Below are 12,678 nucleotides of genomic sequence, written 5' to 3'. Positions count from 1 at the left end.
ACCAGGACTTTTCTTGTGTGGTATAGGCTCGATTTGGGAGAATTGTGGCTCTGCATATGAAAACACAAAGCACACAAAATAGGATTAAGGAATTTTCTTTCTACACTGGATGTACTTAGCAGAGATGAATAGCTGACCTCTGAGGAAGCTAAAGTGGGATAGCTACTTAGGGAGATAAAATGATGCAGTGCAGCTACTGTTTAAAGCAGCAGCAAAGGTTTTGTGCCAGAGCTTTTAACTATGCAAGGATTTTTCTCCCCTCACTGAAGTTAATAGTGAAGTGCTTTGATGGGAGTAGGGCCAAATTGTAGTCTGAGGCTCATAATTTTTATATCGGCTACCTGGATTTGTTTCTAAAACAGGCATACTTTGAAATGTGAAATGTATTTGTGAGTGTTACATTTTAGATGTTGATTGTTAACTCACTGAATGCTGAAGTAGTGTGTAAATGCCTCTTCACTGCCTCCAGTTAGTGCACTGGGATGCAGGCACAAAGTTGCTGTGTTTGCCCTTAGAGAGCTCATGCATGAGATTTTTCTGACCCAGCAAAATCTTACTTGCTTTAGTAGGAAGCCTCATAAACCAACACTAGAAATTCTACCTTGGTAGTTGCATTAGCACATTAGACAGGTTTGGTGATGCTGGGAGCCTGTCTGTGCTGGTGTGAGGGAGTTTCTGTTCCTTGGTGCCACAATGTTCCCATGCCCCAGGTATCGGTCCACCGAGCAGTGGAATGGTGGTGAACTGAGGAGAGGATCTGGTCTTGTTTAAAACTTTCCTCTGCCCCCTTTTTATCTTATTTTAAACAATTCCCTGGTGTAGTTCACAGCCCTGCAAAGTGGTTTGTCCAAGAGTGGCAAGGCAGTGAGTTACTGGGACATAGCAAGCACTGCGGTCAGGATTTGGCCCATCCTGGATGTGTGTTCAATGGATAGCAATGCTTCCCATGCTGGGGCAAATGCTGGCTCCAAATGAGTTACTTAAGAACCTGACTTACAATGCATTTTCTTGACAATAATGCAGCTTTCAGGGAGGTGCCTGCACCTTATGCATTCTTGTGCACACTCTTGGTCCTTTTTAGAAATGGAATGTGTACATCTGGGGGGTGAATTTTTTTTTAATTATTCAATACTTTTCTTAAGAAGTTCAAATTGTGACACAAATGGAATAAGAAAAGACATTAACAAATACAATATTTTACCTTTTTCTACTTGACAGCTTGCAGTCTTTGCATGGCAAGTTTTTTGCAACCTTTTCACAGGAACACACCAATGATAATTAACTCCTTATCACGAGGAAGCAAATTCAAAATGAAATCCTGTTCAGTTTGGCATCAGTACAATACCTTTCAGGGGGTGATGATGTTTCTTAAGAATCCTTTTTGTCAACATTTCAAAAGAATCTTGAAGTACCAAAAATTAATCCTGTATTTTTAATTTGGAAAGTCGTCGTAAGACAGTTGACTAAATGGCCTCAGGCAGCTTCTGAGACACCGGCTGCTCACGTGCAGTAGTGCAGAAGCATTAGCAACCAGCTTTAGGGAATTCAAACCCAAGGGTAAAAATAAACCAGGATTAAGATGTTAAACAAGAGTTTCTTTTCAGCATTTCCTGTCTCTCAGGAAATCCTAGTAATTGATGAACAACAGAAAGACATACCTGACAGTAGAAATACTTTTCTTCTAGCTCGTGTTGCAATGGCTTCTTTTCTCACTAATAAAACCTAATCAGTATAATAGGTTTGTTACTTTTTGTTGCTCCTTTCAAAGATGACAGAAAGGCAATGTTTGTTTGTTTGTTTGTTTTAATGAAAATATGTTTGTAGGATAGGAGTCAGCCTGCTGCTGATGATTGCATTAATGTGGAGGAGGGAGGGAGGGAAAGGTGACTTAGGGACAGTCTGTCTCGGGAGCTGGGGAGCTGCCTCCGGTAAGAAGGCAGGTTGTTAGTTTTGCAGCAGTCATTGGGAGACACAGGACAAGTCACATGAGCGAAAAACTGGAGCATTCTTGTTAACAACAGCAGAATTAACAATTACTTTACAGTTGTGCTGTCACGGGCTGCCAGGATTTCTCAGCTTCATGTTAGTCATGTTCTCATGGCCTCAGGAGTTCCTCTGCAGGGTTTGGAGTTGTTTTGGACTGGATAGCCAAGCATGTCTGACGAAATGGGTGGGATTTTCAGAAAGCTCATCCCTAAAAGCATATGTGATGTACGCATGAGGGGGCTGTACCAAGAGGGAGAGAGGTGAGAGCAAGTGGACAACAGCAGTCCCTCCCATTCCAGCGCCTGCCAGGCTGCCCTGCTGCTCTTCTGCCCAGGGACTGACCTGCATGGCAGAGGGCTCCTCTCTTCACCGTATCTGTTTGTCCAGAGACCTCGACGGGTTCTGCGCCAGGAAGGACACGGGTGACCCAGGGAAGGTCGCAAGGATGAGGCTTCATCTTTTCCCTGCCCCAGCATAGCCAGGTGACCATTAATCCCATAGAGAAGGCGAAGGTGCTGTTGCTACACAGGCAGACACTGACACTGGGAGATTTGTGCCATGCAGCGGCCCAGGACTCGGAGGGCACAAAGCCTGACTGCAAGACATGCTGTATATTGTGCCTCAAAGGCAACACACAGGGTTTATGATCCAAGATTAGATCTAAGACAGTTCAGTCTCTACAGCTTTAATCTCATCCTATGTGATCTCAACAGTAAAGGGCAATTAGTACAGGCCTGGTTACATTTTAATTAACCATTAGCTTCAGCTGTGCTGGAGGGTTGCTTGTTTTACCGGGTGGATTGTGCGTTGGGCTGAGACCACCAACTCTTGTATGGATAAATAGCTGTCAGCTGGTATGTGAGTCAGTTACCTGAAAGGGAGATGTGGAAATGGTCTTAACATTGGGTGGTAATTGAGAAATAAGTATTTGATTATGTAAGGTAGATGCAGGAATCTTCAGTAAGGACATGAGAGAGATTAAGGTAAGGTACAGAGAAATAACATGATAAAGGACGAAAATAGGATGATAACCTTGGAGCGGTTGACAACATAATTATGTCACTGCAACTGAAAGCATAAATTTGGCCTTAGTCTTTCAGACAAAACAGTTAAATCACACTAAAGTCTTATGTGAGATTACATTTCCTGGGTCAAACTCTTAACACTGGTACTGGCATAAATCTGAAGAGGTGTTGCCAGAATTGCTAAAACAGAGGTTTATCAAGATGCTGTAAAGTCTATTATTAGTCCCTCCTTTAGACTCTCATGAAAGGGTGAATTTGGTAGCAGCAGTTGTAACTGAAAAACCATTGCCAGTACCTTGCTATTACTAGCTATGAAGCAGAAATCTTATTATTTACCTGCTCTGGGTGTCAGGTTTCAAAAGCCCTCGCTGCCATTTAATTAATAGGTTAGTAAAGAATGAACATTTAGTTTTAATAATGCATAATTTTTAATCAAAGCAGGGAAAGCTGAATTAGTTTTGTACCAAGTCATGAGCATAGACATAAAATGGATAAATAGGAACCAGTTAATGCAATTTATTTGGGCTTTTACAAGGTCTTTGAGAAGTTCCTTCATTGGAGGCCTCTAAAGAAAGTGTGTGTTTGGTGAGGCTGGACAGTCATAGCAGCTCATTGCAGGAAAAGGCTTTGTGTTACTTCAGTGCCATCTCCTATACTGAGCATCTATATAGCATGTCCTATCAAATTTCCCTCTCAAATGTTATTCTGTGTGTTGGTCTGGCTACTTTCCCATATTCATGAGCTTAATCACATAATTAACGCTCCCTTAACCTGGGAAAGAATTTGAAGGAAGAGGGTCATAGCTATCCTTGTAGCTGTTTGGGGCTGGAGTCAGCATGGTGGACTTGTCCAGAAAAGACCATCGGAGCATCAAGCAGCAGACGATCAATCAGGGCGTATTTTTTTTAAAAGAGACTTTGCGGGTTCCTCTGGCACAGCCAGTCCTGAGAGAAAACTCCAGCAGCTGGAGAATAAGCCAGATTTTCTGATGATAGTTCATATTTCTCAGACATCCCTGAACACAGCACTATGACTTAAAATTATCTGCTCCTTAGCATGATCTCACTCTTTTCCTGTTACATTAAAGGATGTAATTAAATTAACAAAGAAAGCAATGGTTGAGGCTGCAGGTCTGAGTAGCTTACTGCTGCTCTTCTAGCTGTTATCATCCCTCAGAGTAGGGGAAGAACCAACGGTAATGAACACAGTCTCCTGCTGTTGTTCCAGATCTTTCAGGCTGCTTTGTACTTGAGCTCTTGCTCCACTTTCCCTGCAATGGTACTGTGGGTGGAGTTGGGTGGAATGCAGTTAAACGCTGGTAAAATGCAGCTAAACCAGGAAGAAGCCCCAACGGAATAAATTAGTGTCTGAATTAATTCCAGCTACAAGGTGAAAGATTTCCAGTAACTTCAGATGCTGCTTGCTTGAGTCCAAAGGAGGGAGAGGTCATTCAGAGATTGTGTTGTGGTGCAGAAGCTCTCGGATTGTTTACCAGCTTTGTGAAAGAGCTCACCTTAAATGTGGGTGTGGGTATGGGTATGCTTGATGGAACCGGTCCATGGGAGACAAGAGAGCCTGTAGGCATGAAGCAGGCCACTTTGTTCTCACAGACGAGAAGAACTGTAGCAGATGTCAGAACCACAGTAAGGTTCTGTTTCCAAAGAAAGGATTTTAAATGACAGTGCTCAAAATGTGAGTGCCTACATGTACCACACAAGCTACTTTTGAGGGGGAAAACATACCAAGGAAAGTCTCTGTTAACTGCTGGAAGAGATCCCACAGTGTGGGGAGGTCCCACGCTGGAAGAGTTCCTTAGTAATGGTAGTGCTGCAAGCACCACGGGGTGAGGTGTTTCTGGCAGTGCAGAAACAGCCGTCTATGGAAGCAAAGAATGAACAAGACGGTGTGACTGAAGCAGCAAGGTACGGAGCACTCAGAGCAAAGCTTCGCAGTGTGAGAAGACTTGACTCTAGGAATTTTGCTGCACCTCTTTAGAGGTACAGGACAGATAAAGTGGAACAAGCTTAGAATCGCAGGATCATAGAATCATTTAAGTTGGAAAAGGCCTTTAAGATCATTGAGTCCCACTATTAACCTAACACTGCCAAGTTTTACTGCTGTCCCTAAGCACCACATCTACACATCTTTTACATACTTCCAGGGATGGTGGCTGAACCACTTCCCTGGCCAGCCTGCTCCAAGGATCAACAACCCTTTTGGTGAGGAAAAGTTTCCTACTACCCGACCGAAACCTCCCCTGATGCAACTTGAGGCTGTTTCCTCTTGTCCTATTACTTGTTACTTGGGAGAAGAGACTGACACCCACCTCACTACAGCCACCTTTCAGGTCATTGTAGAGACCAATAAGGTCTCCCCACAGACCCCTTTTCTCCAGTCTAAATGACCCCAGTTCCCTCAGTGAAGAACTTCCAGCAGCCTTCTCCAGCCTTCACTCCTCCTCTCTCCAGGTACTTCCACCAGCTTCTCAAGGACTTTCTCTCGGATGGCTTTGGGCTGCCTGCTGGGCAGACTGGCTGCAGGACACAGGTGGACCCCTCTTTATCCTGCCCCAGGGAATCATAACTGCTGTGTTGCTGAGTGGTGGCACTGTGATGGGAGGGGTGACAGTGCCCCACATGTTGCAGCCCTCCCTGCCATCCCTCCACCCAGTATCCTTCATAGAATCACTGAGGCCTTTTCCCCCAAACTTTGTGAGAGGGAGAGCAATGGTATCAAGTAACTTTCACGTGAGCAGAGCCCTGAAATACTTCCTTTTTTTTCCCAGTCAGATACAATTAGCTATCGTTTCCCTTCAGTTGAATCACGAGTAAGACAGAAAAACAGAGAAGGTCCTCTCTAAAACCATGTGGGATTTGAGGTTAGCACAGAGGGAGATATGAAGGTGGGTGCAGACAGAGCCTCCCCCAAGAAGGGGCTCTTTCACTCTACCCCTCAGCTGTTGCTCATTCACCATAATCAGATCTACAGCCACTTTAGGGAGGGCTATAACACAACAGAGGGGTCTGGTTTTGCATGTCTTCCTTTTTCTTTTGATTTCCTGTAAGAGGGGTTCAAATGGGATTTGGCAACGTATGGAAATGTGGTACAGGAATTTTGCCCTAACTGCTAAAACCACAGTGATTCTGCTCCCTCTAAGGTCAAGTGGACAAGACAGCAGCAGGACTTTGATGTGAGTTTTGCAGCAGAAATCTCAACAGCTTCTGGGAGAGTAAGGTTTGTTTTTTCACAGTCTCGTATCTATTGTTGTAGAAATAAAATATATTCAATGGGTAACAGAGATGCATTGGTGATTGTATTACCTAGAAAGCTGCATCCCTACACTTCTGTTTTTGCATGGTGCCTTGCCAAATCTTTTTCCTTGGTCAAAAGAAACAGGATCAATGTTTGTTTGGTTGTTTGATGGTTTGGGGTTCATTTTTTTTCCCCACTTCCTGAATGCAGGCTCTCGAAGGCAGGTACAGAGAATTTCTTATTGTGGTGTCCCTCCCCACGTACTCTGACTGGCAGATTCTGGGACAATTATATTCTGTTTAGGTGGCCTGCAAAGACCTTCAGTGATGCATAAACTACCTTTGCCATGAAGAGGCAAAGCAAGGGGTAGACTATGGAAGTGCCTCCAGTATGTTGAAGGTGTTCATGGTCTCAGTGTGGACACAGAGAAGGTGGTCAGTAATCAGACCTTGTACCTCCTGCTCCCTGGAGTCAGTCGGTAGGTGTGTTATTGTGTACATTCTTATGAATGTGGCACTGTGCAGAGGAAACCATTTTAATGCCAGGGCAAAAGTTGAAGGTCAAATAATTTCTTGGGGATCTTCTGTTATCTGCAGAGTATTAGGCTCAGGCATTTTCATGTGTTGTGTTCACTCTACCCCCACCTCTCCCAGCATGCTGACAAGTTCCCAACTGACCTGTCAAGTACAAATAATGATGAGAAGTCTCAGTGATTCACAGCTAGGACACACGGAGTCCTCCGTTCCCTGCTCGTACTGTGAGGCAATTAATGCAATTTGTGCTGTTTGGCTGAGTGAACAGTTTGAAATGAACCGTTGAGCCATCTGTTCCTCCAGCTGACATCAGGCGTGTCAAGAGTAGCAGTCAGCTTTTGCTGAGAAAGAAACATCTCACTGTCATTAAGGAAAATTCAAGAAAGGAGAGGTGTGGGGATATTTTTCTTCCCCTTCTACTAGCTTTAAGACAAAGGCTCTCTTTCATGTTTTCTTGTGGTGCAGGTTATGGCGAATTTTCTGGCCTCTAGTCAGGGTCTCAGGAGCAGGGAAATGGCTATGCTGAGCATCACCTTCTCTCACATCTTGCATGCTTTTGTGAGAGTGGGAGGTGGTCAACAGGGTCCGAGTTTTATACAGTTGTTTTGCTCTTTCCTTGCTCTGTTCATCCCTGTATGCTGCTTTCTTGAGCTAAAGGCTTCAAGAAGTAGTATCCCTTGAAATCAGCTTTCGGGGGGGGGGTTTAAAAGGTCTTTTGGATGTCATATTTCATCCGCTGTAATGTACGATGATAGCTGCTACAAGAAAAAGTCATTATGTCATTAGTAGCAGGAAGACCAGGAAAAGGTTTAGTTTGTTTCTCAACAGAGAAGAAGCTCTGTCTATAGATGACCCTGAGGAACCGGGTGTTTGATGCCTGTTCTGTTTTTGTGCTCACTGGAAGAGGGTTATAAGGAACAGATGGATAATACAGTGAATGCTAGAGGCAAAGGGATAAGCTGAGCCTAAACCAGGGAAGACTTAAATGGAATGTTTTAAGATTAACCAGGCCTTGTGAACTGCAGTCCCTGAATACATGGAGATGTGATGCAGGATTTCTGAGAACGTGTGGACAGGCAAGATACCAGCTGACTGGGAAAAGCTACAATGGTATCTTTAGGGTGTATATCTGCGGGAAGAGGTAGAACAGATTTAGGGAATGGTAAAGCAGTTTGCATCAGCTCAGAACTTTTAGGATGAATTCCCAAAAACAGTTTAAAAGCATCTACAAGAGAAGTTACTGATAAAAACCCTAAAGCAAACAAACTACATCACACCAAGCTTATTTCTTTGAGAAAAGAGTGACCAGAGAAGAAGCCTTAGATGCTCTATGTCTTGAATTGCAAGGCTATGGCAGCATGGCACAAAATTCCCATTAGAAAAGCTAGGAAAACGCTGAAAGGCTGGAGAGAGGGATTTTTTGCCAAGCTGGATGAGTAGCATCCTTGGAGGGCAGTGGTAGCGGCAGACATTACATCATAAGTTTTCCATTATAGTGTGTTCTGGAGTAGGTTTTTTAATGGCTTCTTAATAGCCACTACTGAACAAAGACCTATGCTTATTGTGTTTGCAAATTATAAGAAGCTTCAAGGTCTTTAAAGAGCAGGATTTGAATTCAAGGTGTTCTCAACAAATAGGGAAGATGTCCCAGGAAAGAAGGAAAAAATCAGCAGGGACAAGATCAAGATCATGATCTTAGGCTGGAATAACCAAATGCACCATACAAGGTAGTAAAATACGCTGCTTAACAAAAAAATCTGCAAGAACACAACAAGGTACTTGTGGACCAAAGACTGAACAGGAGTCCAAAGTACAATGATACTAAGAAAACTGAATGTAATTTGGAGTTCTTTACCTTTATAGGACTATAACCTTTAGGACTTCTGAAGTAATCCATCTCATCTCTTCCAATACACCAGACCTTGTCTGATCTGGAGTATCCATCTAGTATGGGATACTGCATTCAGAGCAGGTGTGGGCCAATTGGTCCAGGGAAGACTGGAAAACAAAAGAGATTACTGAAAGGTGAAATGCTTAGGTCCTCAAATGCATAAAATCCTATTGCAGAGAGCAGGAACACCTGCTTTTTATGGTGGATAGGATAAACAAGGAAAATTTAAATTCATAATGAAGAGAAACAGTACAAAAGCACAGGAACTGATTGCTTGGAGGTGGCGTTTGTGTGAACGTTTTTCCTTTCTTGGCATAAATGGAGGCAAAACTGCTGCTGGCACATTGCCACAGGAAGAACAACTGCACATCTGTGCAAGGGGATATGCATGTGTGTATGTTTCGAAATGGGAGAGCAGTCAGGGCCTTGATGGCACCGGTGTGCTCTACCACCTCTGCCCAATCCCAGGGTTCCACTTCCCATCCTGCTGCTCTCCTCCAAAGGTGCACTAGGTCTTGAAGGGCCTCAGGAAAGAGACTGGTGCCTGAGGTCCTGAGGTTCCTTGGTGTGGTGCAGCCTGGCAGAGCTGGGTTTGGGCTTTAAATTGACTTGGGTGGGTGAAGTCCCAGATAAAGCCACTCTTTAATGTGCTTACCTAATCACCATCCCACTGCAGTTGCCTCAGCAATGTTTCCCAAGTGAACACTATCCTACATTGTTGAAATTCTCAGTTTCTAGGAAAGAACAGTTATTTTTATCAGAACAGCTTTTTGTTGACCAAAGAACCAGAGTTCTTCCTTTACTGTACTAAATGGGCAATAATTTAACCGATTCTATGGTCTATTATCACATATGGCAGAAGAAAAAGAACTGCTATCTTAAATAAATAGATACTAGGTAGCAAAATAATCCATTTTTAATACAGAAGTTATGTTCATCCAGCCCTGTGCTGTCATTTTTTTTCATATACCAAGAACTGCAGCCAAACCAAGTTACATGGCTCATCTCTGTTTTGTGATCATTTCATTTGTTCATAATTAATATGTCCTACATCCTGCAAACCCAAGCAATAGCATCTGAGAGCTTTTTTTTTCTCTCTCAGTAGACGGTAAATAGGCATCTGGCTGAGACACGCTTGGCATTGTTTAACCAATAGACAGTTGTATTTTATGGGAGTGTGGCACACTGGGCCAAATTCCAGTCCCATTGGAAATGCCTGGTCCAACTCCAAGGAATCCAGGATAAGGACAACAAAGGCATTTGGGCCCATTGTTTTTTATTATGTTAGGTGGATCCATCTCTGCCTTATTGACAGCTCTTTACTGGTCTGTGGGATGTTGGTCTAAAGCTGTTGGCTGTTTAGGCAGATAAGGTGTGGACTAACATGCTCCATGCCAGGCTGTGAGACAGAAGGGGATGAGGGAGTGACTCAGCATCTTGTAAACAGCCTACTAACTGATCTATTAAATAAAGACAGTAGCTTTTTCCCAAAAACTCTTCCTAAATAACACCCAAAGACATTTTGGCTGCCTCTGTACTTGGTATTTCTTATAGCATACGCAATCCTTGTACCTGTTTATTTGGGGAGCTGGTTGGGACAGCAGTTAACAGGCAGTGCTTGACAGGAAAATGATGAAGAGGCAAACTGTGCTGCATTTCCAACTTGAGCATTTAAGGATGAAGCTTCACAATTGTCTGTCTATTTAGTAGTTTAAAACCCAAACATAACTAAGTATGTAATATTATCCTCCTTTGACATAGGTGTTATGGTATTCTTTGCACTTAGCAAGGCTTTATACCTCATTTTATCCAATTGAGGCAAATATCCACTTACAATCCACACTTACTAAACAATGTTTCCAAAATCCTTTTCCTAGAGTATTTTACCAGGATGTTATTGTCAAAGCCAGTCGTTCTCCTGTTTTGAGATAGGAATTATCTCTTTGCCTTACAAAATGCATACTCTGCCAGGATTTGCTGCCCAGCTAACGGATGAGCATTAATACAGTGAGAGGGTGTATGGGGCAGGTCCACAAAGCGTCTCTGCCTGGATCCTGGGAGAAGAGCAGTAGGTGCTATCCTGAGCCCAGCCTGAGCCTATCGTGGGGCAGACAGGGGCTGGATGGGACTCCCCAGTGGAGAAGGGCCATTCCAGCACAGTGGACGAGAGGAGCTGGAGCTGCCTCCTCTCCCGTTCCTCAATGTTGTTCCCACACTTCTCCAATTGACAGAAATTTTTCATTAAAAGGAACACCGGATTCCGAAGCTCAGCTTCCTATTTGCATTCAAAGCCACCAATGAAACTGATTTATTATTTGAAATTTAAATGGAAATAATTTATTTATCCTCCTCCAGAGAAGGAAGGCTAAGAGAGAGCTGGAGCTGTTTTGAATATCCCAAAGCTTCTCAAGCTTTCCTGGGTTCATGACTTTCTAGTACGAACATGATTCTATGAGCATGGTGATAGCGGCTTGCCAGCTAAATATTCTGTACATTGCAGGAACATTTTTCTGTGAGGGCAGATGGTGTTCGATTGATAGTCAGAATAATACATGAACAGCAGAGAAGATGTGGGTTGATTAAATAATTAGCATACTGTGACATTCTATTGCTTCACTGTAACTTAAAGCTAGGTCAAAACGTTCGTCTATACTGCACCTCCCTCTCTCCTTTCTTTCTTCTCGTTGCTTTTGTGTTCACTCCAACGGGAAGTTTTAACAGAAATTAAATCCTTTCTTGGTAGCAACATGTAGGAATTTGTTACTTGGCCCTGCATGTTATGGAATAAAAATAATAACATAAAGGAAATGAAATTTTGCTAAGTGAATTTAAGTTGCCAGGCAACCCCTCATACCCAGTGTGGGATCTACTCAAGCATTATTGTGAAAAAGTGGTTTAATATGTGGCACAGATCAGTGTTTAGATGAAAATGGATGATCTCAGGAAGCCAGGGCAATGAGGAATAGCAAGAGGACTGAAGGCTGGTTTTGAGTCACCGTGTCTGTCTGCATAGCTCTTGGCCTTCACAGTTTGTTTGCATGTCCACTAGAAGTCTAATTAGTTAATCTTATCAATGCTACTCCTTCCTGTCCCCATGCTCTGTAATTGTACAATAACAATAATTACAGGCAGTTTTCTGTCAACCGAGGAATAAACACAGAAAACATGCTTCTCTCAGCAAGGATATCATTATTCACTGACTAAATACAACCCACTAAATTACTCATCCTCCTTTCTAAGTCCTGTCATCTATTCTGGGGCTTTGGAGACTTTCTGTGAATAAAAATGAAAGAAGTTGCCCCACTAAGAAATCACCATCCTGTGAAACATTAGTGATGACTGAAAAAAGAGCGGTGTCTTCGGCTGCTGTAAAATCACTGGCCAGGGTGTAGGAGAGAAGTTGCCATAGGACTTCACAGGTTTGTGTGTCTGAGACATTGGATGGTGGTGTACCTCTACTGGGAATAAAAATGAAAGAAATGAAGTCATTGCTTCCCTGTAAGAATTAGTTTTGTCTCCAGAGTAGTCTTCTGGATGTGCCCAGTGGTGTAGCTCTGGTGTCTTATAATGTCCAGGGAGAGATTTACCACAAAGCTGGTAAATCTCATTTTCTTGTTTTGCTATGAAATTAATGCTTTCCTTGCTGCTGTCAGTCTTGAAGGTGAGGGTTAAAACTTCATATTGAGAATAATCATGGTTAAATTGATGGGGGGAGAGAGTTCATGACCTCTTCTAAGGTGGGCTGACACTGAAGAAAGAGCAATAGCACTCATGAAGCAGCTTGAGAGGATGTATGTACTCTCTCCAGCATCTCTCTAAAGAAAAAAATTTAATATTTTTGTGTCAAAGTACTGCAAACCCAAACTATGTAAGAAATGCTTATGTCAATGGGCCCCTTCAGAGATTAAACCTGGAAATCAAATTTCTTGAAGTTCTTCTGCTAGTTTAGAGAAACAATGTTCAAATGTGATCTTGAAACAATCCAGTAAAT

This window comes from Cuculus canorus, chromosome 3 (genome assembly GCF_017976375.1).
Source record: "Cuculus canorus isolate bCucCan1 chromosome 3, bCucCan1.pri, whole genome shotgun sequence".
Lineage (NCBI taxonomy): Eukaryota > Metazoa > Chordata > Aves > Cuculiformes > Cuculidae > Cuculus > Cuculus canorus.
The sequence above is the reverse complement of the archived record's forward strand: the minus strand, read 5'-3'. Positions refer to the sequence as shown.